Genomic DNA, 14,167 nt, shown 5'->3' with positions numbered 1-14,167 from the left:
GGTGATAGGAATTAAGGTGTTTACTTGTCATGATGAACACTGGGTGTTGTAGAGAATTGTTGAATAGCCATATTGTACACTTGAAACTAGTATAACACTGTGTGTTAACCAAACTGGAATTAAAATAAAATTAAATAATCAAAAAAAAAAAGAAAATGAGAACTTCAGAAGTGATCTGCCTCTGTGACCACCATCACATTAATTAATATTATTTATAGCTGTGCTTAGCAAAATCCATAAACGCTGGGATTTCCCATGAGAAGTTTGATTGTTCTCACATCTATCAGAAGCTCTGGGTTGCCACAAGTGGAATACAGCACAAATCTGAATACTCTCATTAGTTTCTGGGTTTTATGTCCTATGAAGAATTCAAAGCCAGGTGGCTAAGATGATACAAAGCAACTATGGAGAGAATCCTCCCCATGCTGCAGCAATTGTGTTCTTTGCAGGAGACATAAAACTGATACCCTCTGCTTAGGTATTGTTTGCATTGTTCTATGCCTCTGCATTCTGCTTAAAAGAGACAAATCAAATTCTATGTCAGGAGAAGTTGTGCTTAGCCACAACATGCTACTGATTTCCTTTAGATGGACAACAGTCATCTGTCAAGATCTTCTTACTAAGCCAAGATCCCTTTGGCTATCTGGAAGCAGAAAAATACAGCAAGATGTCTAAAGACCTGGAATATAAAACCATCCTCCTTTTCCAGTTTCTTTAATAGGCTGAGCAATTAGGTTATTAAATACAACAAAGTGAATATCAAAAAGAAAAGGCAACTTCAGAATACACAGAGATTAAATGTACTTGCCCATATATGTTTTGTTTTTAATAGAAACATCACTGTAGTCTAGCAAAAAGACCTGTTAAAAAAAAATAGGTTTTGACTCCTTGATAAATTCCCCTGGGTAGATGAAACATAAGCACAAAGTGATAGTACCAACTGTGCTAAGAGAATCCGGAGTCATTATGGTTTAAAAAAGAAATTCACATTCCGTCTAAAAAAATTTCAAACTAGCTATAACTGAGAGACAAAACAGTCCCCAGAGAAAATTCCTATCAAGATCTGCAAATCATTTTGTCAATTATGACTTTCACTCTTCAAAATTCCTCAAGTTTCTCCGCCTCCTTCTGTAGTCAGAATTAATTAAACAGTCCCTCTCTTCCTTCCACACTTCAAATGCAGTATAATTTATAGCTATATTTATGCCACAAATGTGTGTGTGTGTGTGTGTGTGTGTGTGTGTGTGTGTGTGTGTGTGTGTGTTTTAGCATGTGTGAGAGACAGAGACAGAAATAGAGTTTGATGGATTCATTAATTAAGTCTGAGCATTAACTCAGGTTTGTACTGTGAACTATTGCTTCATGATTTGAACATAACCCCCAATGGTGTGGTAAGAACACAATCTCAGTTTGTGCACACAGAATATCACCCATAAAAATGAAAATCCAGAGACAGAGAGAGAAACCCTCTAAACTCCAAATTCACAGAACAGTTTGTGATTATTTGTATCCCAGAAAAATGGAGTCTTTACTTTCTAGGAGCCTCACTCCTAGATTCCTTTAAGTAAAAATTTCCCTTGGAGCCTTTAAAACACACTTACATTTCCAAAACTTCAACTGACAAATAATTTTTCACATAAACAGCTGTTGCACAAGGTAGAGCAAACTTTCACATATGTTTACCTTCAAACCATATCATTTAGACTTAAATGTGCTAAAATTCTGAAACATCATTTTCTCAGAAAGATAGTTGATCTAGGAGGGAGGTTTGGAGGCAGAGTCGACTAAACACTTATGGGAGGGGTGGATAGAGGGAGTGGAGAAGGTGGCTTCATATGCCTTATGAACAGCAAAGCTTTTCTCCCTTACTCGCTGAGCTTTATGTTGACAGTCAATGGTCTGACTATGCACAACAAATTGGCCAAGGGCCAGAACCAGCACAGCAATAACCCACAACTCTGGCCCATGGAGCCATGGGTCGGTTAGACTATAGATCACCATGGCCAGTGGAAGCAAGCACAATGAACCAGTATAATCTGTCTTAGGCAAATGGGTTAGCCTCCGGGAATGTTGCAGAAGTAGTAATAACAGAAGGCAATGCCTTAATCCAGTGGGGTTGTATGGACTAGTTATACCCCTTCAAAACTTGTATTTGAAGTCTAACTCCCAATGTGATGGTTTTAGGAAGTGGGTCCATGAGGAAGTGATGAAGCCATGACAGTGAAGCCCTTTATAAGGAGATGAAGAGTCCAGAGCTATGTCTTTCTGCCATGTGAGCAGGAAGACAGCCATCCTTGAACCAGGAAGTTGGTTCTCACCAGATACCATATCTGCCAGTGCCTTGATGTTAGACTTCTAGCCTCCCGAACTATGAGAAATATATTTCTATTGTTCATAAGCCACCCAGTCTACAGTAATTTGTTACAGCAGCCCAAACTGAAAGATGGAATAGTTCTTCCATGATGGAATTGTGGACCCTAGTGATCCAGGAAAGAATGGAGTAACCTCATTAGTTCACTACATAATTCATTAAATTATGCCAAGGTAGCAAATTATCCTTGGATTTGGCCTAGAAATTGGGGTGAGGAAAGTATGAGTTGGGGCAGTGAATCACAAATTCACTCCATGAGCAAAAGGCTAATTGTGAACAAATAATAATGCTGAAACATGGCATGTGAGGCTCTCAGAACACAGCATAAAAGACATAATGGCAAATGTGTCCACCTCACAGTCAAGGAAAACAGCAGCTACTGTCATAATTTAATATTTGGGGAAGACATAGAAAACTGAACAACTAGAAAGCAATGAAAAAGCAATGTACCTAGTGCTGTAGGTGCCCAGAGGAAGATCCTATATCCATATATGCAGCCTTCAGAAACCCTATATGTAATTAGCTAGAATTCATTTTTCTTTCTTTTTTTTTCTTTTAGAATTAGTTTTTCAAATATAGCATCTGTTTTTAAAATTTAGTCCAAAGGGCTAGTATCCAAAATCTATAAAGACCTCACCAAACTCCACACCCAAAAAACAAATAACCCAGTGAAGAAATGGGCAGAAAACATGAATAGACACTTCTCTAAAGAAGACATCTGGATGGCCAACAGGCACATGAAAAGATGTTCAACGTCGCTCCTCATCAGGGAAATACAAATCAAAACCACACTCAGATATCACCTCACACCAGTCAGAGTGGCCAAAATGAACAAATCAGGAGACTATAGATGCTGGAGAGGATGTGGAGAAATGGGAACCCTCTTGCACTGTTGGTGGGAATGCAAATTGGTGCAGCCACTCTGGAAAACAGTGTGGAGGTTCCTCAAAAAATTAAAAATAGGGGCGCCTGGGTGGCGCAGTCGGTTAAGCGTCCGACTTCAGCCAGGTCACGATCTCGCGGTCCGTGAGTTCGAGCCCCGCGTCAGGCTCTGGGCTGATGGCTCGGAGCCTGGAGCCTGTTTCCGATTCTGTGTCTCCCTCTCTCTCTGCCCCTCCCCCGTTCATGCTCTGTCTCTCTCTGTCCCAAAAATAAATAAAAAATGTTAAAAAAAAAAAAAAAAAAAAAAAAAAAAAAAAAAAAAAAAAAAAAAATTAAAAATAGACCTACCCTATGACCCAGCAATAGCACTGCTAGGAATTTACCCAAGGGATACAGGAGTACTGATGCATGGGGGCACTTGTACCCCAATGTTTATGGCAGCACTCTCAACAATAGCCAAATTATGGAAAGAGCCTAAATGATAAATGATAAAGAGCCTTTTCCATCAACTGATGAATGGATAAAGAAATTGTGGTTTATATACACAATGGAGTACTACGTGGCAATGAGAAAGAATGAAATATGGCCCTTTGTAGCAACGCGGATGGAACTGGAGAGTGTGATGCTAAGTGAAATAAGCCATACAGAGAAAGACAGATACCATATGGTTTCACTCTTATGTGGATCCTGAGAAACGTAACAGAAACCCATGGGGGAGGGGAAGGAAAAAAAAAAAGAGGTTAGAGTGGGAGAGAGCCAAAGCATAAGAGACTGTTAAAAACTGAGAACAAACTGAGGGTTGATGGGGGGTGGGAGGGAGGGGAGGGTGGGTGATGGGTATTGAGGAGGGCACTTTTTGGGATGAGCACTGGGTGTTGTATGGAAACCAATTTGACAATAAATTCATATATTGAAAAAAATAATAATAAAATAAAAAATAAAATAAAATAAAATTCAGTCCATCGTTCATCAAGTGCACGGTTAGCATGATCCTTGGTTTCAAGCCCTTCCCAAGAGGCGGAATACATGGTGGGCATCCTGGTGGGTTGCACAGTAAAGACCCAGAGTCCCACTCATTTTTCTCAGACCCCAGGAGACAGGATTCATAAACTCAAAGATCAGGGGCATTAAAGAAGCAACCTACAGACTCAGGGTATAGGATGTGATCTTTTAAGTCACTATTCAGTTTCACAACCAGAAATCCCATGAAGAGAGAATGAACCATGGAAAACAAACAATTTTACAGTGATTGAGATGATACAAGTTCTTGGATAAGAAAACATTCAGCTTTTCCAACAAACAAGCTGCAGTCAGATCAAGCATTGAGACAAAAAATATGAAAAAAGATATGGCAGCACACCCAAAGAATATGTTGGGTGTTTAAAAACTAAGCGTTTCAGGGAGTGGAGAAAGGCGGGCTCAAATAATTACCTACACCCACCAGGTCATTAAAGCAGCATTAGCAGCAACGATGGGAGCTCCTTGAGAGCAGGCCCTGTGAGTCTTTCATTTTTACATACCAAGGAGCACCTAAAAACCGCTTTTCATATTGAAATTGCAAAATGAATGTCTGTTGAATGGAACAATATTGGTAAATTTGGTACTGTTCCTATTCAAACTGGGAAGAAGTAAAACAGAGCAAACTAATTTTCTATCCCTCACTACAGGTCGCAAAACTTGTAAAGCACTACATGAAAGGCCAGGAAACATTAGGTTTTTGAAAGAACAATCTAGACTAGTGAACATTTACTATTCTGGAACTGTTAGTTCCATGATGGCAGGCTTTTACTAGGCTTGTGGTAGCCATTTTGACTTAGAGCAAGCCAGCCAGCGGAAGTTCTTGCAAAGAACAAGCTTCACATAAGAAACAGTAGGTGTCCTGAGGGGTTAAATCAACCTTGTATAAAATAAATTCAAATTTTACATGATATTACTATGTCTTCCCCTTGGTGAGAATTTCTTAGCTGGCTCAAAGCTTGTATCTATACTTTTTTTTTTTTAATCTCAATAAGCAGTGATAGTAGTTTTATACCCTGGACATGCAGTCTTGTCGTTTACCAGCAAGGGAGATCCCTATTTGTGGCACTCACTATTAGTTCTCTAGTAGGGGTTTGTCCCATCCTCCTTGATAAGATAACCCCAATGTTGTTCAAGCAACCACGTGCCCAAGTCTCATGGAATGAGCAGCGATCCACCTGAAATCCATCAGGGAAATCCCATTGCTCTCAGCCAGTGGCTGGTCTACAGGTGGGCATGTGCCTCCTTCTGACCTAACAGACATAAAGGGAGTATTTTATTCATGATACACAGAAAAATGCAAGGACAAAGATCTCTCATCTTCTGTCTTCCATTCCTGTTTTTGTGTGGAGATATGGTACCTAGCACTGTGGCAGCCACATTGCAACTATGAAGTAACAAGCCTGTGAAGGAATGCAAATACACGGAGGCTGGCAATGTGGACACATGAAACGGACCTGGGTCCTTGATGATATCACTGAGTCACTGGGCCTATTTCCAGATGGGCTATCTCCATACTTTTTAGTAAGCGAGTAATAAAAGCCCTCATCACTGACAGCCATGAAAATAGGGCTGCCTGCTAAATGCCCGCTCAAAGCATTCTAACTGACTTGCTATCTTAAATAATTCTTAGATGCTTAGGCAAGGATATTTTTTTTTTTAATTTTTTTTTCAACGTTTTTATTTATTTTTGGGACAGAGAGAGACAGAGCATGAACGGGGGAGGGGCAGAGAGAGAGGGAGACACAGAATCGGAAACAGGCTCCAGGCTCGGAGCCATCAGCCCAGAGCCTGACGCGGGGCTCGAACTCACGGACTGCGAGATCGTGACCTGGCTGAAGTCGGATGCTTAACCGACTGCGCCACCCAGGCGCCCCATGGGATATTTTTTTTTAATTTAGCCTGTTCTGCTTTTCCTCCATTGTCTCTAATCCAACTATCCTTTCTTCTTTTCAGGAAATTCCCTATTAGCCTAGATCACACGACCCATCATTCAACCACATACTTACTAATATTCTCAACTCCCTTGCACACATGTCCTTCTGCTGCACGTGTCCAAGAAAACCCCATCCTGGATCAACCAATCATCCACATTTCCCATCCATATCTGGGCTCATGAATATTACCAGAGAAAGTAATCCGGAATCAGCAGATTAGTGTCACCATCCGCGGTCATGTTCTTAAGAATAACCTACAATGCCTCTCTGCATATCTCATTACTCACTCACCAACAACTATTTTAGGCCTTCACCCTCCCTGTACATGGACACCTTGCCTTCTGCCTAACAGGACTCCCTTGATTTCTCAGCACTGCTCACAGAGCTACATGCATTCAATCTCATCATTTTCTTTATTTCTTGAAGTCATTAGGCTGCTCATCAAGCACCCCAACTATCCACCTTTCTGGCACTTGTTAAGATCACAGTATCTCATCCCTTTGTACTGGGAGATGGCTTAACTAGTTCTCACCAGGGATGGTGAGGGGAAATGACACATGTTGCTTTGGGGCCAGAGCATTTAACCGACAATGGGAAACCCTCCAGACCTTGCTTCCCCTCTGGCACAGACAGAAACTAGAAGTATTTGACACCATCAGGGTAACTATGATGAGAGATTAAAGTAGAACATGTAGCAGGAATAAGAATTAAGCCTTTTTAAAGAACCACTAAGATTTTGGGGTTTTTTGTTATTGCAGCATAATCTAGCCTATGTCGCTGATACATTTTTCCTCCCATATCACAAAATACGTGGTCTCTCCTGCCATCTTACATATATCCTTCCACTACATCCATCATCCTCTTTCTATACGTATCTTCAACCTTTCCTTCATTCCATTCAGGAAAAAAAAAAAAAAAGGTAAAATTACTTTTATACATTAAATCTTTTAAAAATGTCCTTTATCAGGTCTATATACTTCCTTTGGCTTCCATCTTTTATTTCTTTCGCTTATATACGGCAAAAATATATAGTCAATACTGTGCTCGCTTGTAACCTCCTGTTCACTCCTCATTCCAATACAATCTGATTGCCACCTGACACCATTCTATGGAAAGCATTCTTTCCAAAATTAGAGGTACAGTTCAGTAGCTAAATCAAATGGATCTTGTACTGGACATGCTGATAAATTTACCTGCTGAACGAGCCTCTCCTTTGGACTTAAAGTAGCAGCCCACACCCCTTCAGGATGTGCCATGGCCCACAGGCTTTATCAAGTAGACCTACAAGTTCTCTCTATCACCAGACTCCTCCAGGCAACTCCCCAGCCCAGACACCAGGGATTAACCAAGAGAAGGCATGTGATCTAAAGACAGCCAACCCGTAAGATAGGCCAGAAATTTGCGATATGTGTGTACAGACTCAAAAAGAAGAGCTTGACTAGGTTCTCTCTCCCATGAATATGAACTAAGATCAAAGGACATGTGGCAGTTGGTGAGGAGGCCACTGTGGCCATATTCAAGAAACCACAGAGAAAGGAGTTGGCTGGGAACAGATAACTAAGCAGCTGCTTAGAGATGGCCCCTAGGAAAGGGGTGGAGAGAACAGCTTTGGTTCCTGGTGGCTTTCCAAATCCCAGCAGCTAGTCCTTTTGTTGTCCAGTTGTGTTTGGGGTTTGTTCTTGAATTTACCTGAAACCCCATAAAGTATCCTTAAAGCAAACCCCAATTACCGTAGCATGGGTGGATTTCTTTCTAGCAAAAGACCCTTTTAAAACCTTATTTTAGACTGCCTCCTTATAAGATTTTGCAGTCCTGACCACTCTCTCTTTTTTGAAAGTTTCTCCCTCCTTGCTCCCCTGCTTCATGCTTCTTCTCAGTCTAAAGTCTCCTCTTCCTCTACCATGTCTTTATTTATTTTCCTTTTTTTAATATGAAATTTATTGTCAAATTGGTTTCCATACAGCACCCAGTGCTCATCCCAAAAGGTGCCCTCCTCAATGCCCATCACCCACTTTCCCCTCCCACCCACCCCCATCAACCCTCAGTTTATTCTCAGTCTTTAAGAGTCTCTTATGGTTTGGCTCCCTCCCTCTCTAACTTTTTTTTTCTTCCCCTCCCCCATGGTCTTCTGTTAAGTTTCTCAGGATCCACATTAAGAGCAAAAACACATGGTATCTGTCTTTCTCTGTATCACTTATTTTACTTAGCATAACACTCTCCAGTTCCACCCACATTGCTACAAAAGGCCATATTTCATTTTTCCTTATTGCCAAGTAGTATTCCATTCTATATATAAACCATATCTTCATTATCCATTCGTCAGTTGATGAACATTAGGCTCTTTCCATAATTTAGCTATTGTTGAAAGTGCTGCCATAAACATTGGGGTACAAGTGTCCCTATGCATCAGCACTCCTGTTTCCCTTGGGTAAATTCCTAGCAGTGCTATTGCTGGGTCATAGGGTAGATCTATTTTTAATTTTTTGAGGAACCTCCACACTGTTTTCCAGAGTGGCTGCACCAATTTGCATTCCCACCAACAGTGCAAGAGCCTGAATGTGAGACAGGAAACCATCCAAACCCTAGAGGAGAAAGCAGGAAAAAACCTCTCTGACCTCAGCCGCAGCAATTCCTTACTTGACATATCTCCAAAGGCAAGGGAATTAAAAGCAAAAAATGAACTATTGGGACCTCATGAAGATAAAAACCTTCCGCACTGCAAAGGAAACAAACAACAAAACTAAAAGGCAACTGATGGAATGGGAAAAGATATTTGCAAATGACATATCGGACAAAGGGCTACTATCCAAAACCTATAAAGAAGTCACCAAACTCTACCACGTCTTTAAAATGTTAAGGATGCCTGGGGTTCCCTGCTGCCTTCCCCCACCACCCTCCCCAGGAGCCCCTACCCATTTCCATATCTTCACACTCCACCCAAGCTGGGAACTCTCAGGACTTTTTTATTTCTGTCCAACTAATAAGACTTTTTGGAAAATCACATCTGCATTTATTAAAATAATCACTCAGTGGTTAGTCATAAGACCTTACATTTTTCATTTCAAAGGGTAATTTGTAACATTATAGCGAATGTTCATGATCATGTTGTCAACACTGTAGCACATAAATGTGTAATGACAACTCTTCAACACCCATCTGATAAAGATACTTTAGTAGAAAAATTTAGAGCAAACACAAAATAAATAAAATAAATAAAATAAAATAAATAAAACAAAACTTGGATGAATCTTCTGTTTAAATGTGTTCAAATGGTTTTCACTATATGCACAAAACTTGTAATTTCAATTTTTACAAAGAAAAAGACTGTAAACAAAGGAAATTATTAGGAATGAAGTCAGCAATGATTTAGGGCAAAATAATACTCCATACATGTAAGATCAATATGATAATAAGGGTGTCAAAAATGGACTGTTATCATAAAATTTTAAAGAAATTTAAGGCCATTACATCCTACCATGTCTTTTCATACATAAAGAAATGGAGAATCAGAGAACCCATGATTTGCCCAAAAGGACAACGCTACCTCACGGCAGAGCTGACAGTCATTAAGACCACCTGATTCCTTACCTAGCACCCTTGCCAGTACAACATGATTTATGAGCTGCTCTCAAGCTTATTAAGAGCAAAATGGCAAGAAAATCCTTCAGTATTGAAAAAGTCCTAGTCAGGAGAGCATATACCCTCTCAACAGAATTGCCCTCTCTTACGACACTTTCTTTAGAGTCTTGCATATGGGAGGCGAGAAGCAGATGTTCTGAGAGCAGGGTGGGTGAGAAAGGCAAGCTAACACCTTCTCTTTGATGTGCTTGGAAGAACTCAAACAGCTCTCTCTAGAGTGGTTAAGACAGCTGCTGAAATGTAGCAAAGCTTTGATCCAAGAGCTTCAGTTCCCAGAGTCATGAAATCACCCCAGGAAGGGAAATCGGGTGAGTTTAAATCAAATGTGGTAATCCAAGTCTGGGTGTGAAATATATTAAAATTAGAAAAAGTGATGACAGATAAAAGGTTAGTGAAAAACGTGCCAAATTATTTCATTAGAAAATTGCTCTAAAGCACCATATTTAAACACAGTGAGGCTATTTTCTTCAATGTTCCCAACGTTCAACTGGTCTTTTAAAGGTAGATATGTGAACATGTATGTGTGTATATATGAGCGCATATATATCTCTGTATATATTTATGTGTGTGTATTTACATTTATGTTTTCACTGATCGAGAAAGAGAGAGAGAAGGAAAACTACTTCTGGAGCCTGAACAGAAAACCTCATCTGAATTGGGAAAAATTTAAATCCTGTGGCTCAAACACCAAGCATCTGCTGCTTAGTGATAGCATTTCCAAACTAAGTTTAGCTGTTTAAAGAGTAAAATGAATCTTTTTAAAAGCACATGAAATGTTTTAAAGTTACGAAACACTATATGGTTATATATATACAGTTATAATTATATAGTTATATATTTATATACATATAACATATAAAACATGTATACATACATATAATTTATATACATAATATATATAACTATATATATTTCTTATCACTTTGTTTCTTATATGTATGGCTATAATTATATATAACTGTATATACTATACGTATATACTATAGTATATATTCACATACCGTATAGCTTATAGTTGTATACTATATATAACTATATATATTCACTATATACTATATAACTATATATACATAACTGTATATTATAGAATTATATACAATATAGAACTGTAACTATATATATTCACACACTATATAGTATAGAATTATATACTATATAAAACTATACTCATACTATATATTATAGAATTATATGCTATGTAAAACTATAACTATATATATTCACATACCATATAGCATATGGTTATAGACTATATATAACTATAGCTATATATATTCACATACTATAAGTACAGAATTATATACACATATAACTATATTCAGACTATATAATATAGAATTATATACTATATATAACTATGACTATATATATTCACATACTATAAGTATAGAATTATACACCATATATAACTATATATTCAGGCACTATAAGTATAGAATTATATAGTATATAACTATATATATTCACATACTATATAATATAGAATAATATACAACATACAACTGTAAGTATATATAGCATATATGTATACTATATATAACTATAACACACACACACAAACACACAAAATGGCAAGAAAACAACATCCGTGGGTTCTAAGTGAAGTTTTCATGTATTATGCCAAGAGAAAACATATTCTGATTTCTCAGTGGAGGACAAAACGGCAGAAAGTAAGTGAGACAGTGAACTGCAGATCTGAATCAATACCTACTCTGAATCCCCAAATCCAGAAACATTTAGACTGCCTGCTCTGTGCAGACAGCATACGTCAGATCATTTATAACCTGAGACACCCACATCCAGGATAAAGTCAACCTCTCTCTTTAAAAACTGTGCCACAGTCAAAGCAGAGCATATACTTTATTTTACCAGCTAATTTTTAACCCTTCAGGCATGGATGAAAATGCTCTTTTATGGCAGTGGTCTGAGTCAGCCTATAAACCTCAGAATCCCTTAAATGTTCTTTGTCATCCTTCCAACTCAGCCCTCGGTTCCAAGTCAAAACTCCCCCTCGAGTCACCTCCTCTCAACTCTAAGGGGAGGACCCTCATTTCCAACCTTCCTTGAAACCACAAATCCCTTGAACCCTCTCCCTGGCCTGGTCCTGCTCAGTTCAGGGTGTATTAAATAATGCCTTCCCAGCTCTTGCCTTTACCAGCCCTTCTTTTCCATCCTCCATTTGTCCAAAATGGAGGGAACTTGAGGGACCCTTAATCCTTGTCCTATATCCTCACGCTGTCAGTGGTTCTACCTTTTCTTATAACATCTAGTTATCTACTCCTCAGACCCTTCTCTCAGGGCCACCTGCTGAGACAAACACTCCAAATTCAGCAGATCCATCTCAACAGCAGCTGCCAAGCCCATACTCACTCTGAACCGACCAGGACCGATAGAAAAGCCAATACACAGCATAATCACTCTTAGTTAACCAGATGAAAGTGTTCTCAATCTGCACACATTTCAGGAAGTTTGCTGTAACAGGGAAAATTTCAAAGGCCAACAAAAATCAATCTCTCTCCTTGGAGACCGTCACTAACACCCCAAGTTCACCACTGTCCTTAGCCTCGGGAAAGCAAGAAATTCATTCATCTGTTGTATTTTTAATGTCTTTACCTCTTGTCAATGTGCTGCTCTGTTTATAAGCTGCAAAATGTTTGGGATCAGATGTCTGCTTCTCAAACCTGCTACTTTTGGCAGGATTTTCAGTAATACCTAAGGGTACTGTTTTGGACAATTCCAGGAATTCTCCATGTAAGCTTACAAAGGGTCATTTTCTTAAAATGCTCTGGATTGTACTCTCTCATCTGGTACATTTTCACTAAAACAGACAGATTCGCCTCTCTCTGGGTTTAAAGCAGCCAGGAAACAAAAGTATGTTGTGTCTCTTCACTCTGAGACGCCTACTAAATCACCCTCTAGCATTCTCTATTTAGCAATGTATTGTGTTTGCTGTCTGTCCACCAGATAGAAGGTGAGCTCCAAGAAGGGCAGGATTTGTCTTTGCTCTCTGATGAATCCCAATGACCTATAACAATGCCTGGCACAAAGCATACGTTCAATTTATGTATTGAATTTATTAAGTAATTAATCTCCTACTGTACATGTTTATCCTAACTGCTTTATACTTGGCAGGTTGAAATGAGATGTACATTTTTAATGGAGAAACATCTTGTGGGCTTTGAGAAAAGAGGAAAAGGAGATCATGAACATTCCATCCTACACTAATGGTGTGAATAATTCCATGAGGGGCAAGCAACGTAACATTTCTTTGGGTTCCAAAATGAATCAAAGCTGACTCAATGTCCCTGGAGAACAAACAATTTGAGAAATCCAAAAAAGTCACCTTCTTGGATTACCTCCCCTTCCATTCTTTTAAACAAGAAATCTAGAGCTATGGTGTCCAGGAAAAAAAAAAAAAGAATGCTAGTCTATTTTGGTCACTGACGCTCTCGACCTGCGGTACAAGATATGGCACCACCATACTTCTCCTTCCAACCTCAGGCGCAGAGATCTTCACTGAAGCTCTCAAGACTAAAACATCTAGTGTCTGGTCTACATGGGCATCCACATGGCCACCTCCATGAGAAATCCTGTATCCACAAAGGTATTGCTTTTCAGTGAAATCAGAACCCTACTACTAACTGAAACTATAAACCCCAACTCACTTCCCAGTGCTCAAGTATCCAGCCAATATCCCAGAATTCCTTCCATTTTCCCCTTGAGTCCTTTCCTTTCACATCACACAAATAAACAAAAAATTATTTGTATCTGTTTGGCCATAATAGTGTCTGATGGCTTGCGCTTATATATGGATAAACCCCAGGGCGTAGACATACAGAAACATCTGGGTTGTCTTTCTCTGGGAACAAATAAAAAAATACAGGCGTTAGGACGGTCATAATGGTGACTGAGTGGGAGGAATTCAGCTAGCACTGGGTTCAGCAGACTGTGACATAAACCTCAAGATAACAATGGCCTTCAAAAGACTGATTTTTATTTTATCCCCCTTAAAGGAAATTCTGTGATAGCCCCCCGATCTGGTACAGAGGCTTCTATATGAACATTCCACCAGCTGTCTCAATGCCATCCCATGACCTAAGGCAACTGTTCACGCATTGACCATACAGAAGTAGGTAAAGGGGGTGTGCCACGTGTTTTGTTTTGTTTTGTTTTTTAATTTTTATTAGTTTTTGAGAGAGACAGATAGAGATAGGCAGAGGAGCATAGAGAGAGGGAGACACAGAATCCAAAGCAGGCTTCAGGCTCCAGGCTCCAGGCTCCGAGTTGTCAGCACAGAGCCCTACACGGGGCTTGAACTCAC

General features: G+C 39.4%; 1 protein-coding gene and 1 long non-coding RNA gene across 4 annotated transcripts in view; one reads left to right on the top strand and one right to left on the bottom strand.

Moving 5' to 3' along the window:
• The window catches only part of DTWD2 (DTW domain containing 2), a 266,159-nt gene that overhangs the window by 91,445 nt on the left and 160,547 nt on the right, over positions 1-14,167 (bottom strand). The gene's annotated exons all lie outside the window — the stretch shown is intronic.
• On the top strand, positions 10,049-13,613 carry LOC131516865 (uncharacterized). Its single transcript, XR_009264276.1, has 2 exons — positions 10,049-10,154; positions 12,979-13,613. It is a non-coding gene; the product is annotated as an uncharacterized LOC131516865 (long non-coding RNA).

Source organism: Neofelis nebulosa, chromosome 1, assembly GCF_028018385.1.
Source record: "Neofelis nebulosa isolate mNeoNeb1 chromosome 1, mNeoNeb1.pri, whole genome shotgun sequence".
Lineage (NCBI taxonomy): Eukaryota > Metazoa > Chordata > Mammalia > Carnivora > Felidae > Neofelis > Neofelis nebulosa.
This window is presented reverse-complemented; position numbering and strand designations above follow the sequence as displayed.